Source organism: Larus michahellis, chromosome 7, assembly GCF_964199755.1.
Source record: "Larus michahellis chromosome 7, bLarMic1.1, whole genome shotgun sequence".
Lineage (NCBI taxonomy): Eukaryota > Metazoa > Chordata > Aves > Charadriiformes > Laridae > Larus > Larus michahellis.
Genome location: NC_133902.1, coordinates 24,562,519 through 24,586,534, shown reverse-complemented (window position 1 = coordinate 24,586,534; position 24,016 = coordinate 24,562,519).

Sequence of the window (24,016 nt, the reverse complement as noted above, 5' to 3'; positions counted from 1 at the left end):
GGAATTTGGGTCTAAATTTGCCCCATACAGATGGAGAGCGTAGGAGCCTCCTCCTCTTTTCCATTAGAGCTCCAAAGGACTATGCTCAACAAGGCTCAACAATTTCTGGGTTTGCAGCCCACTAACACTCACGATTGCTGTTTCTTGGGTCTCTAGCGAGTGCCATAGCAAAAACCAGACCTCACAGCTTTGCTCCTTCATCAGACTGATCTTTACTTAAAAGGTTTAACAAGTGCAGATGGGAGGATTAGCACTTTCCCACTGTAGCTACGCCAGAGTAACCCCCACTCTGTTCACAAGGACACCAGTCACAGTCACCTAAACCAGTTCAGTAACTCCTGCTTCTGTAGGGAGAATAGATACCAGCTTTACACCAACAAAGACGTGGAGTGATCCCTTAAACTAGCCCCACTGCTGTGGTTGGTTGGCTGATAGAAGAGACAAACGCTTCAAGTCAGAGGAAGAAGGCAGTTCCAGAGGAGCACAGAGCTCTGCCTTTCCCCCAAGTGAGTCACTTGTTCCACACAGGTGGCTCTGCGCAGGGCAGTCAGCACCAGGGAGTTGCCTGAAATGGCCCAGAAACCCTTAAAATACCAGCAAGGCGAGCCCTTTCCTATCGGTTTCAGCCAGGGGGGACACCATTTTAAAAGGCTTTGCAAATGCCTTCTTTCGCCAGCCCTGCCTCTGCCAGGGGCGATTCCTGCAGGTTAGCCCACGAATTTGTCCCATGACACCCCCATGGCAGCAACACATGCCCGCCTGTAGAGACGAGGAGGATCTCTTAACACTTTCCAGCCCAGGAAGGCTTTTGCTTCTCACCTCTTCTCCAGTGCCTGGAGGAGGTATGCAGACATACCACATCACCCTGTCTGCCGGCTGGCTCCGCAGAGGCTAATGGGCTGGAAGTTCAGTGTTGGTCTTGCATCATCTCGTGCTGACCTTCAAAAGAAAAACAGGGGATTTATGTGCAGGAAGGAGGCTTTGAAGATTTAATTTGGTTTGGATTTATTTTTTGTAATGGGGATTTGGGTTTCTTTTCTATGTTCTTTTTTTATTTTTTTCTTCTTTTTTTTTCGGTAGCAGTGTCTGCTTTTTCCTGAAAGTTTGTAGTTGGTCTTAACAATATGGACTTCTACCTTTCTCAAATCTTAATAAGCTAGAAAGTGTGTTAAAGATGGAAAAAACCCCCACCTTCCCACAGGTCTGTTCCCTAGGCAGAGGAACCGCGTCTTGTTCACACTGCCGCAGAGCTGGATGAGGATGTGCTGACCCCCACACTGCCCAAGGTGGTCACCACCTCTCCTCCCTGACCTCCCAGCACCTCTCCAGTCTCCCTGTGTGACCGCTGCATTCCTGTTAGGCAGACGGTGTGCCTGCCTGCCCCTTTCGCTAGCGAGTCAGAAGCGGCTGCAACACCTGGTGGAAAAAGGGGGGTGCGGTGCTGGAATGAGTAACTGTGGGAATATTAGCCCGGCCCTCCGTGCTGTGCAAACAACGTGGCTGTGCTGCCAGTGATGTGGCTTAGAGCAGAAGTGGCAGAAGAGCAGGTAGACACAGTCTCAGTGGTTTAGCTCTGTGTTAACAGCGAAAAACAAATCCTAGGCGGACTAAACAAATCTCATCGTGGCAAAGTGCTTCATAAATTACTAATTCAGCCTCCTGCAGACTAATAGGGAATCAAGCTGTTTACCTCAGAGTATGACACATTTTTCTTTCTTTCCTTCTCCCTGTGGCACCTGTAGATAGATTCTGATGTGCAGAGCTTTGTGTCAGTGACTAATGAGTACCTAACGGTTGCTGCAGATTTCCATAGGCTGTACATTATCACTGCTATTTACAACATCAGGAAAGGACCTCAGAATCGTCTGCCTGGGCCAAAAAGGGTCAGCAGATAAAAAAATGTTCTTTCAGAACCTCAAGTCTGGCTATGCGGCATGTTTCAAGTGCTACTGTCAACACGGAGAGGTTTTGTACCACAGCTTTTGCGTTTCCTCTTCCATTTTCTGAGCATATATAACACCAACATTCCTGTCCAGATGGGATAACAAAGGAAATTGTTCCTTCTGAAAGTCACCAATGTATGTGAAATCAAATGGGTACTCCAAGCGGTGTTTTGTGGTGAGCACCTCTGTGAAGGTAGTGTTTGAAGCTAAGTTGTAGTTTGGGATATTTGAAAACAGGAAAAAAAAAAAAGCCTAACTCATACTCATCACATGTTTGTAGCAACCATTTTACTGCAGCCTATGTTGTTGCCCCGTGTTGTGTTAGGGTATGGGAGGGAATAGAAAAATAAATGGAGTACGGTGAAAGCTTCCTAGGGCTTCCCAGCTCTTGGGCTTGCTGATGACTGATAGTTTGGGAGCACATGTTCCTGGACATTCCTGAATAGTCCAGGCAGGGAAGCTCAGAATAGGACCATCCACACTGTGAGTTACTCGGAAATAGGTGTCGCATTTTGAATTCAGACCCAGCTGGAAGGTATGCACTGAGGAGGGCAACGCGGCCAAGCTGCTCTGGCATTGCACAATCCAGCTCCTTATGATCCCACAGCAACTCCGGGCACAAAAGCTGTACAACAGGCTCTCAGGTTACCAACCTCACGTCATCAGCCGCAAACCAGCTGGGTGATCGTTCCCTCCTGGCATCTTACGCCTACCAGCAGGTTAACCTTTAGAGGCCTGATTTAGTTCTCACTGCAGTCCCTGTGAGCTCCTCTGAGAAGGTAGTGCCAGCTGAGTAGGCACCACGTAGGCAAAGGGGACTTCATCCGGGCTTAAAAATCTCCCCAAACAACCTGTATCAGATGTCTCAGTGAATGCAGCTTCACTTCAGGGAAGAGGAGCGTGATTCTTCTGTGGTACTGCTGGGGAAATGGTTATCCCAAGGCATCAGATGCCTTCACTTCTTTTATTTAAAGGGGCTTGCCAGCTGGGTGCATTTCCGCTATTGTAAAACTTGTACTACCATGAAATAACTAGTTTCTGTTCTGCTGTGTCTCCTTGACCAATAAAAGGCTTTAATAATAGTAAAACATCAGATACTATCATCGTGTTGTGTAGCAAGTCACTTCGTTCCCTTCCTGTTACTTTCAGATATATGTATAAAGGAGGGCTGAAAATTAGAATCTTGTATGGACTAATTTTTTCTGTGTTTTTAACCATGAAGACACTGGTGCTGCCAAGTATACTTCTTCCTGTTGAGGTTATATTGAAAAACGTTTCTAAGAGTCTCATCTTTGCTCAGGGTAGTATTAGATAATAAAATATATTTTCTGCAAAAGGGTAGTTAATTATTGGAATTAAGCTTAACAAGCAAACATAAAAAGTCTTATGTAGCCAGAGGACCAAAAATTCCTCCACGTTGTTCACTTTGCAGTTGCATTATCTATTCATGCTGTAGTTTAATTAATTTCTGTAGTCAAGCTAGACAATACTGAAATCTTAGCACACAAGGATATTATTTTGTATTACAGATATTTCAAGCTTCTTTTGTAATTTATAAAGAAATAGAAGAGCATCAGTCCACCCGTCTTATGTGAGTCATCTTTACTGTTTGTGGATGCTGACCTCCACCTGATACAATCTGAGGGTTGTGTCTGGCATCTTGAACTGCAGGAGGAGCTGAGCCTTAAAAATTCCACCCAGCCGTTGCAGAAAAATACCCTTAGCCTCAGCTCCAAAGGCTGAATACAATGGCAAGAAAAATCTGAATGATCCTACTTCAAATTTGAAACTTGGTTCTCTTTTTCTCTCACGTGTTCCTAAAGTGGCAACCACCTGAAGGCAACTCATAAAGGACCACAGATGATGGCTAGCTAGCAGAGCTTTTGCTGGACAGATGATGGTGAGCTCAAAGTACAGTTCTTACCATGTTGATTTACTTCATGTGATGAAGGCTTTAGTGTGACCAAAATCTTTCATCTGTTGGGCTTGTCTGTACGCTGGACTTCAGTGTGAAAGATGAAAGCCAATACGCATTTATTACCAAAGTTTTGTCTTATTCCTTCTACGGAGGTATTTTAGCTTCTGCTGGGTTCACTGATTTTTCCTGTACCAAGAGGGAGTCTTTCCAGTAAGTTAGACTACACGTTTGTTAGACTACCGTTTCATACACTGTTAAAATATTGTTAGGAAGTCTAAAACAAAATCCTAGAAGAACAACCCACTTATCTTTCAATACTGATGAAAGGAATAATATTTTATATCTGTCTAGCATCTTCCATTGGATAGAATCCAGGCATGTTATCAATGGTACATTAATTTAACCCCTTGAAATGATTGTAAATTAATGGATATTACATTTGGTTAACAGATGAGAAGATATTGATGAAAGTTCCCTTCTCAGTTTGTCACTTGATAGATTTGGGAGTAAAAGCTGTATTTCTGCAGCTGTATTGCAATGTCTGCTGTTTCTTGCGAAAGAAAGCAAACTACCAAAATTATCTCACTGCTGCCATAAGTAGGAGTAGTACTTTATTCCCTGATGCAAAGTATTTTCCTGTGATATACTCCGTGCATTTTACAGGTCTGGGTAAAGTCACTCTGCCTCCCCCTCCCACGTGGGCTCACACACAGAGAGTCTGAATGAGAAAGCGCTTACTGGGACATACGTGTGTCCATGGAAAGTCTTCCAGTTTGTCCAGTTTGCTTACTTCCCACAGGATCATTAGGAGGCACATCATCCGCTCGTTGCCATTTAGTCATCCGTCGCTTATGACTGAGCTTCAGCTGCTGAGATGCAGAACTGAAAAATGTGAACACCTCAATAACACGGTTCAGTAACCCCCTAAATAAATTACATCCTGATCATCATCAGATGCCACGTAACAGAAGATACATAATGACACGTTGGGAATATTTTTGTACATGTTTTCTGTATTCAAGCTTGTTTTTGTCTTGAGATACAAGAGTTTTTAAAACATTCATATAAGCTGCGTTTTAACCAGATGTTAATTTCAGAAGCTCAGTAGCACCTTTCTGGTTTTGAAAGCCATCCCTATATTAGAACTATAACGAAACTCTGCAACGTGCACATGTTATATTAAGAAAACTCATGACATTTGTCAGCCTAGCTGCCAAGGTGAAATCATGGCCAGGCCAGCATAACAGAGAATTGTGTGTCTGATCGTCCCGGCCCATCTACAATGCACGGGGTCCATCAAACAATACCAAGAACACATTGCTGAGATTAAGAGGTTTGTTCAGCGTGACAGAAACCCTCTCTCAGCACAGCCCCTTCCATGGTTGCTCACCCACAGGAAACCCCGCTGAATTCCCAGCCCCGGGAGCCACTCCTGCAGTTCCCCTCAGCCTTCCCTGAAGCCTGCAGAGCAAGGGAACTCCCTCCTCTGATGGCCTTTCTGCAAGCCTGCAGAGCCACGGCGCCGTCTCTCTCCCTGCTATTTATTTTTCCAAAATGCGTCTGTGCCAACATGACGGGGTTTCTTTTCCAGCCAGATAAGAAGCAATGGCTTTTCCTACCGCAGTGTGTTCACTTCCCTAGAGTTAGGAACCGTGACATTTGCATACATTTATCGCAATCAATATTGCTGTATTTCTGAACAGGAATATCAGTAAATCCTGAAGAAGATTAAAAAAACCCAACCAACCGCTGTTGTATTACCCACTCCAGGTTCTCTCTCTATTAACATTTTTATCCTCCACCTCCGCATTCACTGAATTTGGTGGTCACTACCCTAGAGAACACACATCTCAACTTTGCAGCCCTCCTTAATTAGCAGGTAGCAGAGCAACACATAATTAGCAATAAGCGTTGTCTGTTTTCAGCCAAATAATGGAGCAGGGGAGGGTGCAGAGAGCCCACGTAGAGCAGATGTCACGCAGGCCACTCCGCGCTGGCATGATGGCCACGCAGGCTCTTCCTGGGAGAGCTCATCAGGTACAGGTTAGCCATCACCTCAGCAGAGAAGTGCGAGACGCTCAGAACATCATTTTGATAGCCACCCTCTGATTTCGTGGGCTTGATTTGTCACGGAGGTATCTGGCGTGCAAAATGCAGACCAGGTTAAGGGCTTTATAAATAGCCCCAGGCTTTCTATCAGGCATCACTCCCTTCATCCCAGTAGCAAGAGGTATAACAATGTCAGGAACCCCATTACTAAAGGCGCGTCAAGCAACTGAAATCAGCTGATGGTGGCTAGTGCAAAACACTTGCTTTCTTTAATGTTAACACCTAAGAGTGGGAAATACTCGTTTTTACCAAAGCATGAGTAAAGATATGGCAAAACAGTTTCAGGTCCGTGAAGATTTGATCAAACTGCTTCAGTTTGTCAAATGGAATAAAAAAAACCAGTTGGTTTTGGTTCAGCTTGGCATTAACAGGTATCTACCCAAGTTGCCAGAGTACTTTGTAGGAAATACAGATAAATTATTTCCTGGCCCTGCTCTTCTACATGGTTCATGTCCCCCCATTTAATTTTCCATCCCACTGTCCCCCCCCAGCAGCGACAGGGCCTCATATGGTTTCCCTGGCCAGGACACAGCACAGGAGATGCTGCCCTGCTGGAAATCTGGGCCATGGAGGAGAATTGGGAACATGGGGCATCCAAGCCGCCGTTCCCACGGGCACTGCCGCTGCTCAGGCAGGGACTTCTCTGCCCAGCTGACCTGGGAAACATGGCTTCAACATTCCAGAGTCATGATCTTTTTCAGCAAGGAAAATGACTGTTTTTGTCCCTCCCCTGGGGCAAAAGAAGTGTCAAAGTACCAGAGTTCTCCATGGGACAAAATTTGTTGTTATCAACCCTCCTGCTGGCAGTGAAAGGGATGGGCATCAGCAATGACCAGGAAAGCGGGGTAAAAACAATAACCCAAAACACAGTCTGACACTGAATGCCAGGACACCGTCAGTGAAGCTTACCCGGGCTTCCTCATGAAGACTAACAGTTTTGCATGAACGCTGCCAGACTGTGCACAGTCCCCCCGGGGCTGCCTCCCCCCGGCTACACGCAGCTGTGCTCGGTGGCCCAGCACGCAGCTGAAGCCAGCGCCCAAAGGGTTAATTCTGCACAGGGAAGCATCGGTTCTTTGAAGAATGGGTCACTAGACACCAGATAGTTTCCACTGCCGGTAATTAAGCCAATTTGGACATCCAAAGGGCAGTTCTCTTGCCAAGGTGCAGCAGCTCCTGGCAGACAGCCCTCCCAGCTCTCCTGCATCCCGCCGTTGCCATGGCAGCGCAAAGGATGTGCACCTTGGTGCTTATTAGGCTCCAAGAAGCATTTCCCATGTGATTCGGACTGCGCAATCACAGGACAGAACTGTTTAACCATCACGGTATGAAAATTAGCAATGGCCACAATTACACAAAACTCGAAAAGCTGGAAGAGCGCTCGTCTTCTTTGCGCACTGGCTGTCCCTGTTTAAGACTTTATCTCTTGACTTTCAAAACACTCCGATAAGCAGAGTCTGCTACGTGGGGACATCAGGTAAACAGGCATCCTTTGACTCTGTGTTTGACAAGGGAGCCCTCCTCCCTTTCCACTCCTGTTACAGTAACTCCTTTAATACTTACCCCCCACACAGTGTTTATTTTCCAGTCAGAAAGGAAATTCATGTGCTGTGCCTGTGCTAGCCACCCCCTGGAATTGCCAGCAGCGAATGTAAACTCCAGCGTGACCTCCTGGGTCTATAAAGCCTGTTGCCGTGGATCATGCTCTGCTGGTTTAGTTTTTTAGGATTCCACAGATGCCAGAAGTAATCTTAGTTTACATTAAATACAGGCAGGTCAAAGACACTCCACTGAAGCCAAGAGCACTACTTGCCTGAGTAGGGCCTGCCCACAGGAAAAGGATTACTGGTAGAAATAGGGTTTAAAAGAATGAAGCCATCTGTCCTGGTTTGAGGTAAAACAAAACCAATTTTCTATTTGGTAATTTTACTTCTTAGCTAGGCCTCTTCTAACTCTCTGAAATAAACAGCATGTTGTGTTGAAAACAGTTCATTCACAGAGTGCTAAGACCAATGTTTACAGTTTGTGCCAAGGAATGGTATGCAGAGAGGCTCTTGCTTATACTTATTGCTATAACAACCAAGGTCAGCTAATTTCGTTATTTGCCCCATTGGAGGGTTGGAAGCGGAAAAGCGTAGAGGGGTCCCACCTGCAGGGAGGAGCAGACAGGACAGGTGACCCAAAACTGACCAACAGGGTATTCCATCCCATCTGCCCCATGCTCAGTGTAAAAGCTGAGGGATCAAAGGGTCAGCTCTCTTCCTTCAATGGCTGACGTCCGAGGAGGACCCTGTCTGTTCATCTGCCTTTGATCCCGATCCGTGTGTTCCTGACTCCATCTCTGGAACCCAGTTCCCACCCGTTGCAGTCTGGGACTTCCCCAGTGCCTGCCGGTGATGTCATCCTGGGAGCTTAATACGGTTTTGCATATACTGTATCTATTTAATTATTTCCTTTTTATATTGTTATTGATATTTCATTAAAGTAGTTCAGTTTCTTCTAAACTCGTAAATCTCTTTATCTCTCCTCCTCCTCTCCATGTACGGGAGGTTGGAGGGGAGCATCTGTTGCCGACCATTGGCCGATTTGGCCAAAACCATGACACCATCAGCCCATAAGTCTCTTTTTTGCTGTGTCAGGCCTTGAGTATGTAGCCTGGTCTGGAGCTGAATGACTCCCAGGATGATGTTGCCAGGAGATCGCGGCCCCACCTACGTTCCCCCAAGGTTAGTCTTGGGGCTTTTGAAGTTTCTACCATTTTGGAGGACACCCAAGCCTAATTACAGCAGGGACTGGGTGCTGCCAAGAGCGCAGAAGCTGCTGAAATGTCTTCATGATCTAATATTGCAAAAGCAGCTTGATGAAGCTCAGCAGTCGGTCCAGGCTCTGGCTCCCAGCAGAGTGGTATATTAAGGAGCAGAGCAGTGACAGGGAGTGATGAAGCACCCGCGGCGGTGACCCTTTCAGGGCTGTCACAACACCCCGCTCCAGGACAGAGCGTGCACTAGCTGACTGGCACACGGGTCTTCTAAGTTACTTGAGGGATGCGACCTCTGACAAGGTCAGTAGCAGGTTTAGGGTGACTCTGTGTGTTAATTCAAGACACTCGCAGCAGGAGGGGAATTCTGCGATGCTGAGTCATGTCACTCAGCCACTACTTCGGGCCAACAACTTGGCTACAGCCTGGGATGCTGGCCTGTCTCCCGTTTGTTAGGTGTGGCACAGGGAAGAGGGGTTTTGCCCAGACTGCGGCCTGTGAGACCCGAGAGTGTGAGACAAGGTGGCTTCTCTCTCTCTCTCTCTCTTTCTCTCTCTCTCTCCTGCTTTCGACTAAAAGAAAGCCTGCCATTTACAATGCATCCACCGCCAGTGAACTCAGCGGTCTTCTGTGATGGCTCCAGCTCAGTCACGTGCTCTGTTGTGGTGGACATCACAGCACCGATGTCTTTGCAGGACTGGGGCTAACTCTGGTTGGGACTTGCCTGTACACATCGCCTTGGTATGGTTTCCCTCTGACCATACGCAATGCACACCTCCTAGGCAGGATGACTGCCAGCCTGGTAAAAAACGCTGCGCTGACAAGAGCGGCAGTCTCTATGGGGTGAGTAGGAGCAGTGAGGAGAACATCAACGCAGGGACAAAGCAGAGAGCCTTTTCCTTGCAGCCTCTGGTAATAGCAGCATTTCAAACCCCCACGTACGTGCAAGCCGATATTTCAATGCCTTCAGGTTGCTATGGACAACCAAAGATTTCTAAACTGTCTTACAGAGCAGAGCCTTGTCACACTATACACACTAACAACACTTGGCATTTTTATTATCAAGAACTCTATGTCAGAAGGTAAGTACTGTCATCACTTTGCAACCGAGGGTACTGAAGGCACTATCAGTTTTAAATAAAAGCGATCCCTCAGGTAAACCCCGCCCGTTTAAATGCTCTGGTACCTGAAATCACCTCCTCAAACATACAGCCCCTCAGATAACCCACACAACGTCTGGGGCTGAAGCACGGGCAAACTATGCAGAAGCAAGTCCCTGGGATAAGAACAGGCTCCAGAAAATGACGGGGGGGATTACTGGAAAGAAAGGTCCCCGGAGTGAAGTTTCCTCATGCATTGTAATCCAGGCAGCAGCGAAACTGCACACTGACTTGCAGAGCAGCATCCTGACTGCCGGCGCAGCCGGTGGCATTCCCAAGGGCGCAGGTAGAGCCGTGAAGAGAAGGACGGGGACAGGGTGTGGGCAGTGGGTGCAGAGACTCAACACCTGCCCTGGCCGGCCAGCTGGGATCCGCCATGTGCGGCGCAGCCCCATCTCGCACGGCTTCAGAAACCCGAGTATTTAAAAAAAACCCACACCCACAAGTTCTTTCTTTGGATCTCTCTCTCATGAACATTAGCATGGCATTATTAACGCTGTGCCTTCTGGATGCAGGGAGTACTGTTACCCGCATTTCAGACAGGGAAAACAAGGTAGAGCAAAATGCAGTGACCTACCCAACATCATGCAGGAGGTCCGTGGCGGAGCTGTGGCAGACTTAGGTCTCCAGAGTCTGCTGACAGCGTCGCGCTTGCTATCAGGACCAAGACAACTATGAAATTTAGTAGCGTACTGCTGTTTTAAGCTGGTGAAAATGCCTGTAGAGTTACAGAAACTCACGCCCCCGCAACTTGTTGCCTTAAGCAGAGAAATACACTTTCATCTGCTCTAAAATGAAAACTATGACACAAAATGATGCAGGATAGTTATTAAAATTACAGTCTCTGAACCATTCTTTGGCCTGGCACAGAGAAAATGTCAAGGAAGAAGATCTAGGAATAGATTCTGCTTATCCTTCTCCATCTATACTCAGTGCATGCCCTCCTCTCTTTGAGCAGATCTGCAAAGCGCCACCTAATTTATCTTCCCACCAACACAGACACAGAGCACACCTCCATGATTAATGGAGTTTTGTACCCGAAGAGTTGGTTACGTTGCAGCAGACAATGAGAAATTTGATTACTGCTAATACGGTATTGACACAAATGTCAATGCTGTAAGGCAAGCAATATCATTTTGAATCAAGGATCCCTTTCATCATTATTATTTTTGTTTGCTTCTTCCATTTTAATAAGCTGTTGCTCTGTGTATTACCCAAATACTCCCAACTAAAACTATCTGGGGACAATTTAGTTTTTATGTAACCCTTCGTTTTGTCGGAGGCACCTTTAACAAAAAGGTGCTGTGTGTTCACGTAGCCCTATTATCATTTAAACACACAATACCCCAGCTGAAAACTCCAGTCAGCTGATGCCTTTACCTCAGTGATAACAAATCCGTTGTTTTATCAAAGTCAAATACAGTGGGAAGCGGGAATAATAGCTTTTTTTTTTTTTCTTTAATCTCTGGAGAAGTGCACTGTTCAAATCACTCAAATCTTGACCAGTCAAAAATTAAATTAAGCCTGGCGATCCCGTCACTCAGCTGAATGACTGAGGGATCCTGATCTGCAGGTGGGGCCCTTTCCTTAAGAAGGGCCCACTGCAGCATGGGCGGGAGCCTTCGGCCTCCTGTTCCCCTGGCCACCCCTTGGCTTGGGAAGAGGACCGTCCTTCCCAGCTGGGCAAAGGCAGAACAGGGCTACTCTGCTGGCCTGTCTGGTGGGAACAATGGCTTGCTGTGGGGCTGAAGGGCTTTGCACTCAAACACCTTTCCTGGTTATGGACTTCTTTCTGGATTTCGGACCGCGGTGCCTGACCTGGGCCTTACCTCCTGCCTCCCTCCCCACACCCATCCCTTCCTCTCCATTGTGGAGGTGCAGGGGTCTCCCTCCTGTTAAGGGCGATGGCTTCAGCTGTTTTCCCTGTCTGCCTTTTCATGAGTGAATCTCACTTCAGTACTTTCTGACGGTGCCTCTGGCCTCTTTGGGCTCTTCCAAGCACTGCCTGCAAGCCCCAGGTCTCACGTGGCATCCAGCTTGGATCCAGCTTTCCGTGGAGAAACCCAGTTACCCTTGCTGAGTGATCATTAAATTTCCATATCTTCAAGAAGGAATTAGCCTCTGACACAAAAATTTCAATAAAGACTAGAGAAATAGGCAGGTTGGGAGAAGAAGCGGAGTTTCTGGGGGCTAGGAAAGGAGCTCTTAGTGACACCCATGCAACCATTAAAATCCTTAAACTCAGCACGGAGGCTGCGCAAGAAACTATACCAAGCCTTGAAGCCCATCTCATTTTTATCATGGAACAGGAGCGGAGTGGAGGGAGGGGAATGGAAGGCAAGGGAGAGATGAGGCCTATGGCCAAATGGCAAAGCTCACGCATCGCTTTCAACTTTATACCTGTCCTTCAGGAAACAAAAGCACAGCCCAGGCAAAACAAACAGAACGGACCTTCCGTGGGAAGAACTCGAAGTGGAAATCGGCAAAACCAAAAAAGAACTTTAAGAGCTAAAGAAATAAAAAAAAAACAAACTCCATACTTTTTATTAATATGTTAAAAGCAGAAAGTCTGCAAAAGCATTTGGAACCACCTGAATGAAGCAAAGTATGAGACAGAAAAGCACTGTGAGGCAGCTAAATAATCTCCTCGCCGCCATCCTGCTGCAGGATGCGATAAGGTGGCATCTGCATCCAACCTGCTCCTCGGGGCGATGGACCAAGGCGCTGTCAGGAGTGGGGAGTGAAAGGAGGCTGCGCAAGCTCAAACTGATAAACAGAAAAAAGAAGTTATCGCAGGGCTGGAGGGCTTTCATTGAAATGGTATTTCCTCTGCTGTTACTAGTTTGCTTATAATTATGCCTGAAAATTGGGAGTGCCTTAGTTGAAAATAAAGTATGCCAATAATGGGAAGCTAAACTAAACTATTTGAACAAATGAGTGGATGGCTCATGCTGAGGGTATCAGTTTGGTAAAAGCAACCATCTGCTTTTCTTCTTCAGACACTGTGGTCTCTGACTTGTTGCACCTGATAAACACGTTACACCTTCTGGCCAGGAGTTGCTTAGGTGGCCGTTCCTCTCTTCCTCAAGACCTCAAGATATTCTCACAACCTGGTGTTATCCTAGATTTATTATTTAGTGATGACAGCAACTTTAAAAGCCAAAATGAAGGAACTGAGTCACAAACAAAAATGATTTGACACTACTTCAGTCTTGGGAGAGAATCAATTCTATAAATAAGGAATACAGCCCAATATAGACTAGATAGAAAAGGCTTATTTTGATTCTGTCCAGGTCCTCTCTGACCATGGAAAGTCAGAGGGCAGCTCTGCTCTTCATCGCCTCCTAAGCATTACATCATTATATTCCGACTCCCATGACGTTAAAAGGAAGACGGCAAAGATCACTACCCAAATGCTTGGTCATTAGTGCAATCTATTATAAACAACCAGAGACATGAGGTACAATTCACACCAGTGAATATAAAAATTGTATGGAAATGCCATCTATTTCACGCTGCAGGCTATGAAACAGGCAACAGCTGTGACAAGGAAAAACATTCCCTTCCCCATCACCGGAGATTTTAAAAACCGAGTTAGACAGACACCTGCCTGGTGAAGGTAAAGCCAGTTGTGCCCTGGGGCAAAGGGGTAGCCTAGATGAGTTTGAAAATGTTATCCAAGCCCTGCTTGCTAGAGTCACTCACGTGCAACACTTCACAGCCACAGCACTGACTGTTCAGAAGTCGTTGTACTGCGATGATGAGATCACGGTTACTACAGTAACCACAGCGATTTTCTTTTCTAAGGGATAGACAGAGGAGGTTTTTTCCCCTCAAACTGTAAGTATGCTCAACTCACATGCTTAAATGCCTGCCACTGCCAGGCTCTACGAACTAGCCCTGAAACAAAGAGTAACAGCAGTGTTTGGTCCATGGGCGGGCAGTGGTGGTACCCCCAGGTACCCACACCTGACATCGCAGGGCTGCTACACAGTTAGCACCGCGCTCTCAAGAACTTTAAAAAAAAAAAAAAAAAAACAAAAAAAAACAAACCAAAAAAAAGCATCTACAAATTTCCTCCTGCCAGATGCGATGCTCAGGTTAAAAAATTTGCAAATTAAAAACTAACTGAAATAGCTACAGAAAGGGAGAATAGTAATAAGGAAGAGAATTTAGGGTTCTCATTGGTAGGCCAGGAGCAAGCTTGGTGTGAGGCTGGAAATTGCTGGGCACCCTCTAAATAAGATACATGGACTGCCCTCTACAGTGTATCATTAGACTGCGCTTAGTTGGCATGTTCTTAAGTCACTACGACTGTTTTAAAATTCAAGTTGTACATGGAATTTATCCTCCCACTTACCCATACCATTTGAATCTAAGTGCGAAAGCTTCATCTGCCACGTTTATCTTTCTTTCCTTCAGACACTTCTCCATTCCTTTACGTTTACATTCCCTAACAGAGAAATGAAATGTTATTCTTCCTTTAGTAATCTACTAAAAAACCCCTCTGTTGGTACTCATATTGCTGATAGGGATATTCCCTAATTCTGCTAATCCTCCAGTCCTTATTCGGGGAGTCGTTACTTGATTCAGGTTTTTCCTGTCGGACTTGGCCTTAAAATGAACTGATGGAGCCTTTATTCACCCCAGATAGAGCACTGATTTCGAAGGTATGGAGCATTAAATGCTCACCAGTAAAGCAAAGGCTTTCTAAACTGGCCCTCACGTATGCAAGTGGGACTTAACACCTCCCATCCCAGCACCCATCAACTGCAGAGATCATCCTAGACATATTTCTAATGCTGTGTTAGTGAGGTTTTGTATGAATTTACTGGTGCCTAGCTTTATGCCTTGTATCCCATTTTCATTGGCATATATAAAACTTGGGGGTTTTTTTCCCTCTGTGAAAGTCTTCCACTGGGATCTGCTTCTCTGTACTGGGCACTTTTAAGAGCATCACAAACTACTTTTCCCCAGCACATAGTTTCCCATCCTATTGTATTTATGTCTCTGCTCGACCTTCTCTCCCAGCACATTTGTTGAGAAAGTAACAGCCCTTGGGGGCAGATATTTCTTATATTTTCTTCATGCCTACAATAATTGTACCTACTTATTAAAAACCTCACTGACAGTATGATACAATAACCTTTGTGATTTATTTATCTTTCAGGGAGCTTTAAATAGAGCTACTGCCTCTTTTCCAGCTTCATACTCTATAGTCCATCATCAAATGCAGCCCTGCGCTCTGATGTTTGTAACATACGACAACAAGAAATTGGTCTTTGAATTACATTTATTCTACCCTTATCTAGTTGATTTACTGGTTCCTCAAATATTTGCTTCCTTATACTATCTTAATTGAAGATTCCTCCTGCCTGTATTTTCTTTCACTGCTATTCTACAGAGAACAACACTCTCCTAGCAGCCCTTTCATGCTGTCTTCCTCATTTTCCGTGTACGGCACCATACCTATTTTTTTTCCATCGCTTTAGTCTTTAAAAAAAAAAAAAAAACAACTAAAAGATTTCAAGGGCATTAAAACCAGCTGGATTCCATGATGCATTTTTTCTTTTCTACAAGGAAGGTCTGCCTTCTGAAGGCACAGGTAAAACATTTATGGGAGGTACCAGCATTGTTAAGGAACCTCCTTACGGTCCTTTGCCCTTGTCTTCTGTACGCCCACTATTTTTTGGATAACTTTGCATGCAAAGCAAAGGACCTATTAATTGTGGGTTTGTTTATTTTTTCTGATAGATGTGCCTGGAAACATGGCCAAAACCTCACCAGTTTCTGGTCTGTTCCTGCCATTCTAGCTTGAAGTAACTCAACCATAATCAACCTTCCACTGCTATAATGGAGATCATGTCTGACCCCGCAGCCTGCCCAAAGCAGTGTTTGATACACCCAAAATCAACAAGTTTAGCCTTCCTTTAGTGTCAACAAAGTACATGTGGTTCCCTCTGTATGGGGTATCACAGACACACCGACTGATGACGCTGTGGGGTAGGGCTCGATGCACAGCAGCTCCTTCACTCTGCGCCTTGCTAATGAGAGAGGAACACTAGATATTGTAGTGAACTTATTCCTGTGACCAGCGAGGTGGGCTGATCCTGGCATTGCTCCACATCTGACAGCACTGTCCCAATCAGCCTTGGGGGACACCGGCATGTTTTTAGCAGAGGTGGCTGGTTTCAAACTTCTGCGTTGCGGGGGGAAGCTCTCAGCCGCGCGCGAGGGTCTGCCAGAGCCTCGGCAGAGCTCGGCTTGGAAAGCGGGAAGAGCCCCAGCAGACCAGAACAGCAAAGACATGTTTTTTCCAAACAAACACTGAAGCTCTGCTAGCTCAGCCTCCCTATCGGTTGGATCTGTACCTGTGAGTGAAAAGCAGATGACAAGATCTACAAGTTTAATCTGTTGGTTGGTGGTTTGTTTTTTTTAAAATCAGGTGACTGGAGTATGGGAACTCTCATTGCAGAGCAGACTAACAACCCAAAATTGTAAGCGAGCTGTACCAAGTGCTTCAAATAAAACAAAACAGAAAAATGCCAAACTGAAAATGCAATTTTTCTACCTATTAGAGAGGAAGCAGAGATGTTGTGGGGCTGGTGCAACTCAATGGGAAGGACTAAGAACTTCACTTTATGCTTTCTCCTGTGCTGTACCAGCCTCTTTGATATAGTGGTATTTTGTGACAAGGATTTATGCAAATTCATTCTAAGCATTTTTTTTGATTGGTTTAACTCTTCTTGGTTTTCATATCTTCGAGTGTCCCCTGTTTATCCTTAAAACAGAAAAAGGAAATGAAGCACCAGATTACCTCCTCACGATACTGCAGAGTGTGGCATGGCACGTGATGGCACTCCTTATACTCTTCTAGCACCTTTTAAAGTTTCCCAGGGCTACTAACACATTTGTAGCCCAATTTTGAAGCCTCCTTTTTCTCAGAAATATAATCATCCAGTTGGAAGGAAGTTTAGCCCTTAAGAGCAAAAGAAAATCTCGTTTTTTTCCTTTCCTGCTGGGTGCTGAAACAGAGCTATATCTTCTCTTTTTTTTTTCTTCTTTTAATTAGATACAAAGAAAGCAACTAATAATGACCACAAATAGGAAAGCTTTGCCTGAAGTTGCTAATAATATTCTATCACCTTATCTTTAAATTGTTTTTCATGGATTATAGACATTTATAATTATGACTCCTCCAGCTTCATTTTATCTAGTACAGTAACATAATCAAAATTATCCTGCTCTAAACTCTCTATAGCAAATCCTCTTTTTAAAACCCTTGTTCAACTTCCTCCCTCATTTTCATTTTCTTTGCCGCTTATTATTACACCAAGGCCTAGGAGCTGAAAATTGAACTGTAGCATTAACCATTTTTTCCACACAGACAATACCTGTTCTTTCTGGATGTTAATGCTGTAAATACATTTTAAAACACCAGGCTGCCTGCAGTGAAATGCCTTGCATTCCCATTGTGTTACTGTAAATACCATTATTATGAAGAAATTATTGACTTTGTCTAACGCACTGTTCAAATCATCTGCAGAGTTGTCTGTGGTGCCAGTGTCATTCCTGTGCTTTAATTATAATTTTAATCATCCATGATCTTCCATTTGTTTGTGCTATAAGCTAATTACTTTTTTCTATCCCAAAGCACTGGAATGATGTCTTAGTATTAATAATTTTTATTATTAAGTAGATTTGCACTTCACTCCTGCTTTTTTTTGCTCCACAAGATGCTCAGTTTCCAAAGCTGCTCCTAAAAACACACACAACAGATTCTCTGCCTCCCGCCCTCTGCACCTCACCAGGACATTTGATGACTTATTTAGGTTTGGACTTGCATTAGCAGAGAGTCACCCACAGTGTTAATACAGACGCATACCTACAGGGCAGGGGAACAATTCAGTACACCCCACAGCCAGCATCCCACACCTCTGGGGACCTCTCAAACACCTTTTCCTTGCCCTGTGGTCAATAATCTATGTCCCATGTCCTTCACCGCTTGCCTTTTAACACTACTGCTGTACTCTCTTTAGTGGGCAGGTACAGGAGAACACACTCTGCTCTGCCAACCAGACACCCTGTAGTCACGTAACACGGCACCGCCAGTCCTGAGACAGTAATTCCAGGTGAGAGGCGGATCATACTTGTTTTGGGGCAAAGCACTTGACTACTTGGCAACGCGCCCCTTCCATCATACAGCGACCTCACCTTAGGCTGCAGCAGAGCAAAGAAGACTTGATGGCACAGGAGCAAAGCACTGCTCACTTTCTGAAGTCACTTCAACCCCACGCAAAGCTCTGCCAGGAGCTAGGGGCACTCTCATCCCAAAAGCAGGCACGACAAGGCATCGTACCCTGAGCCTCCCAGGTGACTGTCATTACCTTGCAGCAGGCGGGGGGGGGGGGGGGGGGCTACCTCGTTAATCAAGCTTATCCTAATATAAGGCTGTGGCTTTATTTCTAATTCAGTTCCTAGGGATGGAAGGGAGACACTGAAGCCCTATTAGCAACTACCCTCTGTGAAGCAGAAGACCTTGTAGCAGCACACTGTATATACTTATAAGCCACCGAACTATGGAATGTCGAAAATAACAGAAAACGCTGGTTTTGTAGGATTTGCTGTATTAGTTTCTCAGAGGGAGATTCACTGATGTGTTCTGACAGAAGCTGTCGTTCCCTGAGTATCAGTATCAGGGTGCAATCAGTGGATCCCCTGCTAGCGCTGGCGGACGGGAGCAGGTAGCCAGCGCTGAAGGTGCGCTCCGAAGGCACGCTAAAGGAATCTGCAGCAGCTCTAGCTTGACGTTTGTGGGCTAGATGTTCAAAGTGCCTGTACGCGTGTGTCAACATGCAAACAGGTATGTGTTCATCTGCGGTTTTTGAAAACACCTCCAGGTAGCTTAAAAATAAGCCTAATAAGAACATGCCTCAAGTCCAAATACAGAAAATCTGGAAAAGGACTTAAAACGTGCTCTGGGCTGACTGAGCTTCCTGCTCCACACACCCTTAACTCCAGCAGGGATGCGAAAGACTCACAAGCTCTTGACCAGGTCTTGCTCTGCTGCAGCAGACTACCTGGCAGGCTGCAGCTCAGTGAGAGAAAGCATGAAGGAAACCACTACTGATTTTAGGAAGCGATACCAGCGCCGCAGAACCTGACCCCCACCGGCTGCTCGGCCGCCTGCAAGAAGTACCGTCTCACCTGCTTCAAGAAATCTGAGAAAAAAAAATAACTTTCCACCTGATTTTCTTCATCATTCTTCTTTGGATGCCTATACACACTAGAAAGCCTGCGGGTCAGCTCCAGGAGCAAGCAAAGAGAGATCGCTTAGAGACAATTAAAGAGAGGCTCAAGCTGTGATGCTGGATTCATTTTTTAAGAATCCCTGAGCATGGCAGGTATTTAGATACTGGTTGTTAGTTCGTGCTCGTGCCTGGAAATGCAGCGGATTTGCATTACTTTTCTGCTTCTGTAATTTCAACGAGCAGGCATTAGACGTTCTGCGAGGTCATTTGATGCTATGTTTTTCGGCTTTTAGCTCGTTGGTGGATTTATGTCTCATCCCTGCCTGTGAAGGGTTTCCCATGTCCGTCGGGCTGCAGGCAGCTGCCTGCGCCTGCCCTCTCCTGGCAGCCTGGCACTGGAGAGGGAGGAAGGGACAGGCTTGCCCACCGTCCGCCGGTTTCATGCCGAGACAGTGACCCGGAGCAGATCCACACAAGGGTTTTCACTGGCTGCAGCGCGTGCCAGGGTTTCCCTGTGATGGATTAATCTTCCCACATGAACCGTGCCAAAATACCATACTTTAAAGCGTATCTAAAATAACATAAACGTTACAGCACTGTGAAGCACAAAAAGGGTGAATCGAAGCAAGGGGAAAGGGGCCTCTCTGAATTAAATGAAGAACTATCATTTTTCTTCCCATCAGGATTTTTTAGTCAGTAGCTCTTGTGTTTTATATCCAACAGCAAACACAGTAGCCATTTCCAGAACAGCCGTATATACTGACGTAAATACACCCAGGCAAATGCACTCACCCGAGGTAAATACACTCACTAAATAGCTACAAGCAGAGCATTAAACTAGGGCTAAAGACACTGAACATCTCTTAATCTGTCTCACATCGGGACACAGAGCAGGCACCAGAGCCACCTGAAAAAAGCAGAAGCTGCCGGGTGGAGTAAGATGTCGGTGCCGCCAAAACCTGAGGTGAGGTTGTGGTGGACCTCAGGGGCCAGAAGCTGGCCAGGCGTCCTGGTCGCTGCCCTCCTCCTCCTTGCCCAGAGAGGCTGAGCTGGCTCGCTCTTGCAGCAATGGAAATGCAACCCTCCATGAAAACAAGACTGGTGGCTTTCAGGCAGCTGGGATGGAGTTTGGGGTGGACATTTCCCCCCTGTATTACCCAGGACGAGCACAGAGCTTGGGGGGTATCTTCCAGGCAGCAAAACGAGGTCCTGAAAGCCAGGTGGCCCTTGGGGGAGCTCAGCGTGGGCCTGCCTCGATGCCTACCAGACATGGGCATCTCACCCGAGGGGGATGGCAGCCCCAAAAGGACCAGGAGATGGAGACAGCATTCTGGTCTGAGCGCCTGGGACAGCTGTGCAGTGAGTGATTACCGCTTCTCTCAGCTCAAGCTGTGCTTGCGTACAGCTGCGTTGCAGCATGTGCCCGTACTCAGTTCTGCATTATTCAGTCTGCTTTATCTCCTGCTGGCAGGATCTCCTCCTGGAGCGCTACGCAGAAGTTGCTGTCACTGAGCACAGTCTTCAGTATGTCTGTGGTGGTTATGCATGCCAAGGAACAACCTCACCAGCCTTGGCCTCCATCACAACACCTTTCTTACCAAAATCTGCCTGCAGCAAAAATCTGGCCTTGATGAAGTCAGTGACTTCCATTTCCCTTGGTGGCTCTTTCTAACCTACAAGATTTCCTTGGGAGAGGCTGTTCTCCATCATTCCTTCCAAATGATACTAAAGCTGAATCAGATGCGTCCTACAGCGATGACTACTAGCTTCCTAACAGCCCTGCCATTCCTTTTAAAGGCCACACAGAACAATCATCTTTTTTCCCTCCCTCAGCGGAAGAGTCATTAGCGCCTAAACCATCAACCTGCATGCTGAATGCTCTGGTTGCGATAGCCACGCACTTACAGCTGCATGCTCATCAGCTCCCATTTCACACTGCTCATACAAAAAGATTAAATCATTCTTACTCCATGGTCACATCCACATACCGTTCTCAATTAGTTGGCCTTTGCGCAGTTATTTGCAGAGAAGAGCCTGTGCTTCTTGACTGACACTGGGGTCAGAGTGGAAAGATGCTGATCTAGAACAACCATTGTGTCTGCCTTTTGCATCTGTGTTTTCTGCAGAGGTTGTGCTTTCACATTAAATACTGTCTTCCTTTTATTGTTGCTCAGCTGAATTTATCTCTGTATAAAATGATCACTGCCTTAAAAATAATTTTACAAAAAGCAGCAGCAGACGGCGCTTAGAAGTGATACCTCAGCTTCCTCTTTTCTCCTCAGTGAGACGTGAGTTAAAAGCCATCTGGGGCGTACGTAAAAGGCTAACATCATTTCCCCAGCAGGGAGAGGAGGAAATGCTCACCTGGAACCAGCACGGTGGATGGGGTTTTGTGGGGATGGAGCAGAGCACCACTCACGTACCCTTATCCTGCCTTCTGCCTAGCATTGTCACCTCCCCCTCTCCTTTCCTGGTGGCTGACAGCTGAGGAGATGATGGGGATAAGCTCCTACTGCTGCTGCTGAAGCCACTGGGAGCTGACTTGGGTGAGAGGCATCACAGGACCTCATTGACCAGCTCCCCACAGGTTTAGGGGCAGGCAGGTGTGTCTGGAGCCACCACTGCTGTTTCTGCAGCCCCTCCTCTGTTCTTAGCCCCTGGGGACTTCAGGGAGTAGACTCAGACTCGAGTCCCTGAGCTCTCTCTTTCACATAAGACTGTTCACAGCCTTGGGAAACAAGAAACCAATAAGAAATATTGTGCTTTAGAACTTGAATAGAGTTCAGCCGGCTGAAGACAAGCTTCAGAGCCTGCTCCAAAGTCTGTGAAGCTGGTGGTAATGCGAAGACTCGCCTTGACTTCAGAGGGATGAAGTCCCAAGGGAAGAGCGGGTTGATAGCTGACCTGCTTGCCTCGCAGCGCAGGCTGAGAGAGGGAGCTGTAGCACAGATCTCTCCGGTGCGTCAAGTTACAAGCAAGTCCCCTGACGCCGCAGATGCTACAAGAAAGATGAACGCGAGGTCCGGGTCTCCCAGGGTTTTTTTTTTGTTGTTTTGCTTTTGCTGAAAGCTGCTGTTAGAGGGAGACTCCTTTGCTGAGCTGATTTCGCCCAAGTGTTTGTGCTTCAGAGTGACTTAATTTAGTTAACAAACAAATTACAAACACGCACAAAATCTTGGCATTTCAGAGCAGCCCCGTGCTCATCTGTACTCTCCCTGCTAATATTTGCCCAGTCTCCTCCCTCTGTCCCCAGCCACTCCGCTGCTATCAAAGCCTTCTCACCAGACTCTTTCCTTATGCTTCAGGCTCACAAACAAACAGCAGCTTTGGTTGTTCCCCCTCAGAATACCAGGATATAAAGGACAAACCACAGTGCTGATTCAAATATCAAATTAGCAATAAGAAACAGGAGCAAAACCCTTCATATAGGAGTTTCCAGAGGAAAGCCCCAGGACAAACCAACACGATGTGTTTCTGACCCACCCCTACACCTTCCCAGGGGTGGTAACCCATCGGGTTATGGTAACCTGCTGCCTTACAGTTGTGCCTTCGTGCCCTAACGCCTCGTTCTGCACAAGTGCTGGACTGTGCCTCCAAAATCGCACATAACAGAGGTAGGGAAAATGGTGTAAGTTAACCCATTTGTTTAAAAAAAACCAAACCAAAAAGCTCTCATTTCTAAAAAAAAAACCAAACCAAAAACCAGAAAAAAAAAAACCTGTTCACAGAATATTATTCACGATAGCCTAACGTCTGTTAGTTTTTAAGTGGGAGTTTGAAGAAAGTTGTCAGTCCACAGTTACCCTTTATTAAAATCCTGTAGGTCAATATGGGAATAACTACCCTTTATTGAATAGATAAATTATACACACCGAGGAAAATTCATCATAAATGAAAAGTCAGAGGCTTTTTTCTCCATCTCTCACAATATATTTTATTATACTGTAGTATACACAGCATGTGTGGTTTCCTTTATGGAAGAAATGGTTTGTTGACTGTGACAGGCTGTAATTAGACTGTAATATAAAGCAGAGCCAGTGTAACGCTCTGTGTTCATACACTGTGCATCTCAATGGGATCTCATTCTTGGTTGTCTGTTCCTTGTGCCTGCCCTAATAACCACCATTAACAACAAGAGCAGGTAAAAGCTCTTTTCTTTGCCTATACTATGCAAAGGTGGCCTGTGGGTTCCGTAAAAGGAAGCGATATTACACTGGCCACACCAAACATGAATGGAGCTAAGAAACAAGCTTCTCTCCAACACTGCCTCACAGACTATTCAACCTGGATAGATATCAGACCTGTGTGTAAATCAAATTAGTTTTGAAGACACTCCATCATAAGGCTTTCAGCAACAAGGTAGAGCATGTTTTTCCAGGGTTTGGAATTAAGCACAGTTCCCTGAGTCCCTACGTTAGTTCAGTTTGCAAAAAGGCAAGTTCGTTTTTATTTTGCCCAGACTGGCTTCTACTTTGATGCAGGACTGGCTCCAAATCCCTGAAAGCGTTGAAGCTACAATCAGCTACCCTATCTGAGAAAGGCCAGGGACACTTCTAGAGACTGCTACAGAATTATGTAAAGGACAGAGTAGTATAGTGGGTGGGTGAGGGGAGAAATCAGAGATACTATGTAGGAACAGAAAGAGAGACAACGTTGGATCACAGGAGAGCACATAGGAGCAAACCCCAAAAGATGAGTAGACTCGTGAAAGATCTTGAAAGTGAAAGCAAGAGTAACCTTGGTCATGCAGGGATTCAAAGAGCAGAAAAACAAGGAGGTCACACTGGAGAAGGCTCAAGTTCACTGTGTATTCTCTGGATTGGAGAGAGATTTTGTGCGTACCGGGACACAAGAGGGAAAGCCACAGCAATCGGTGC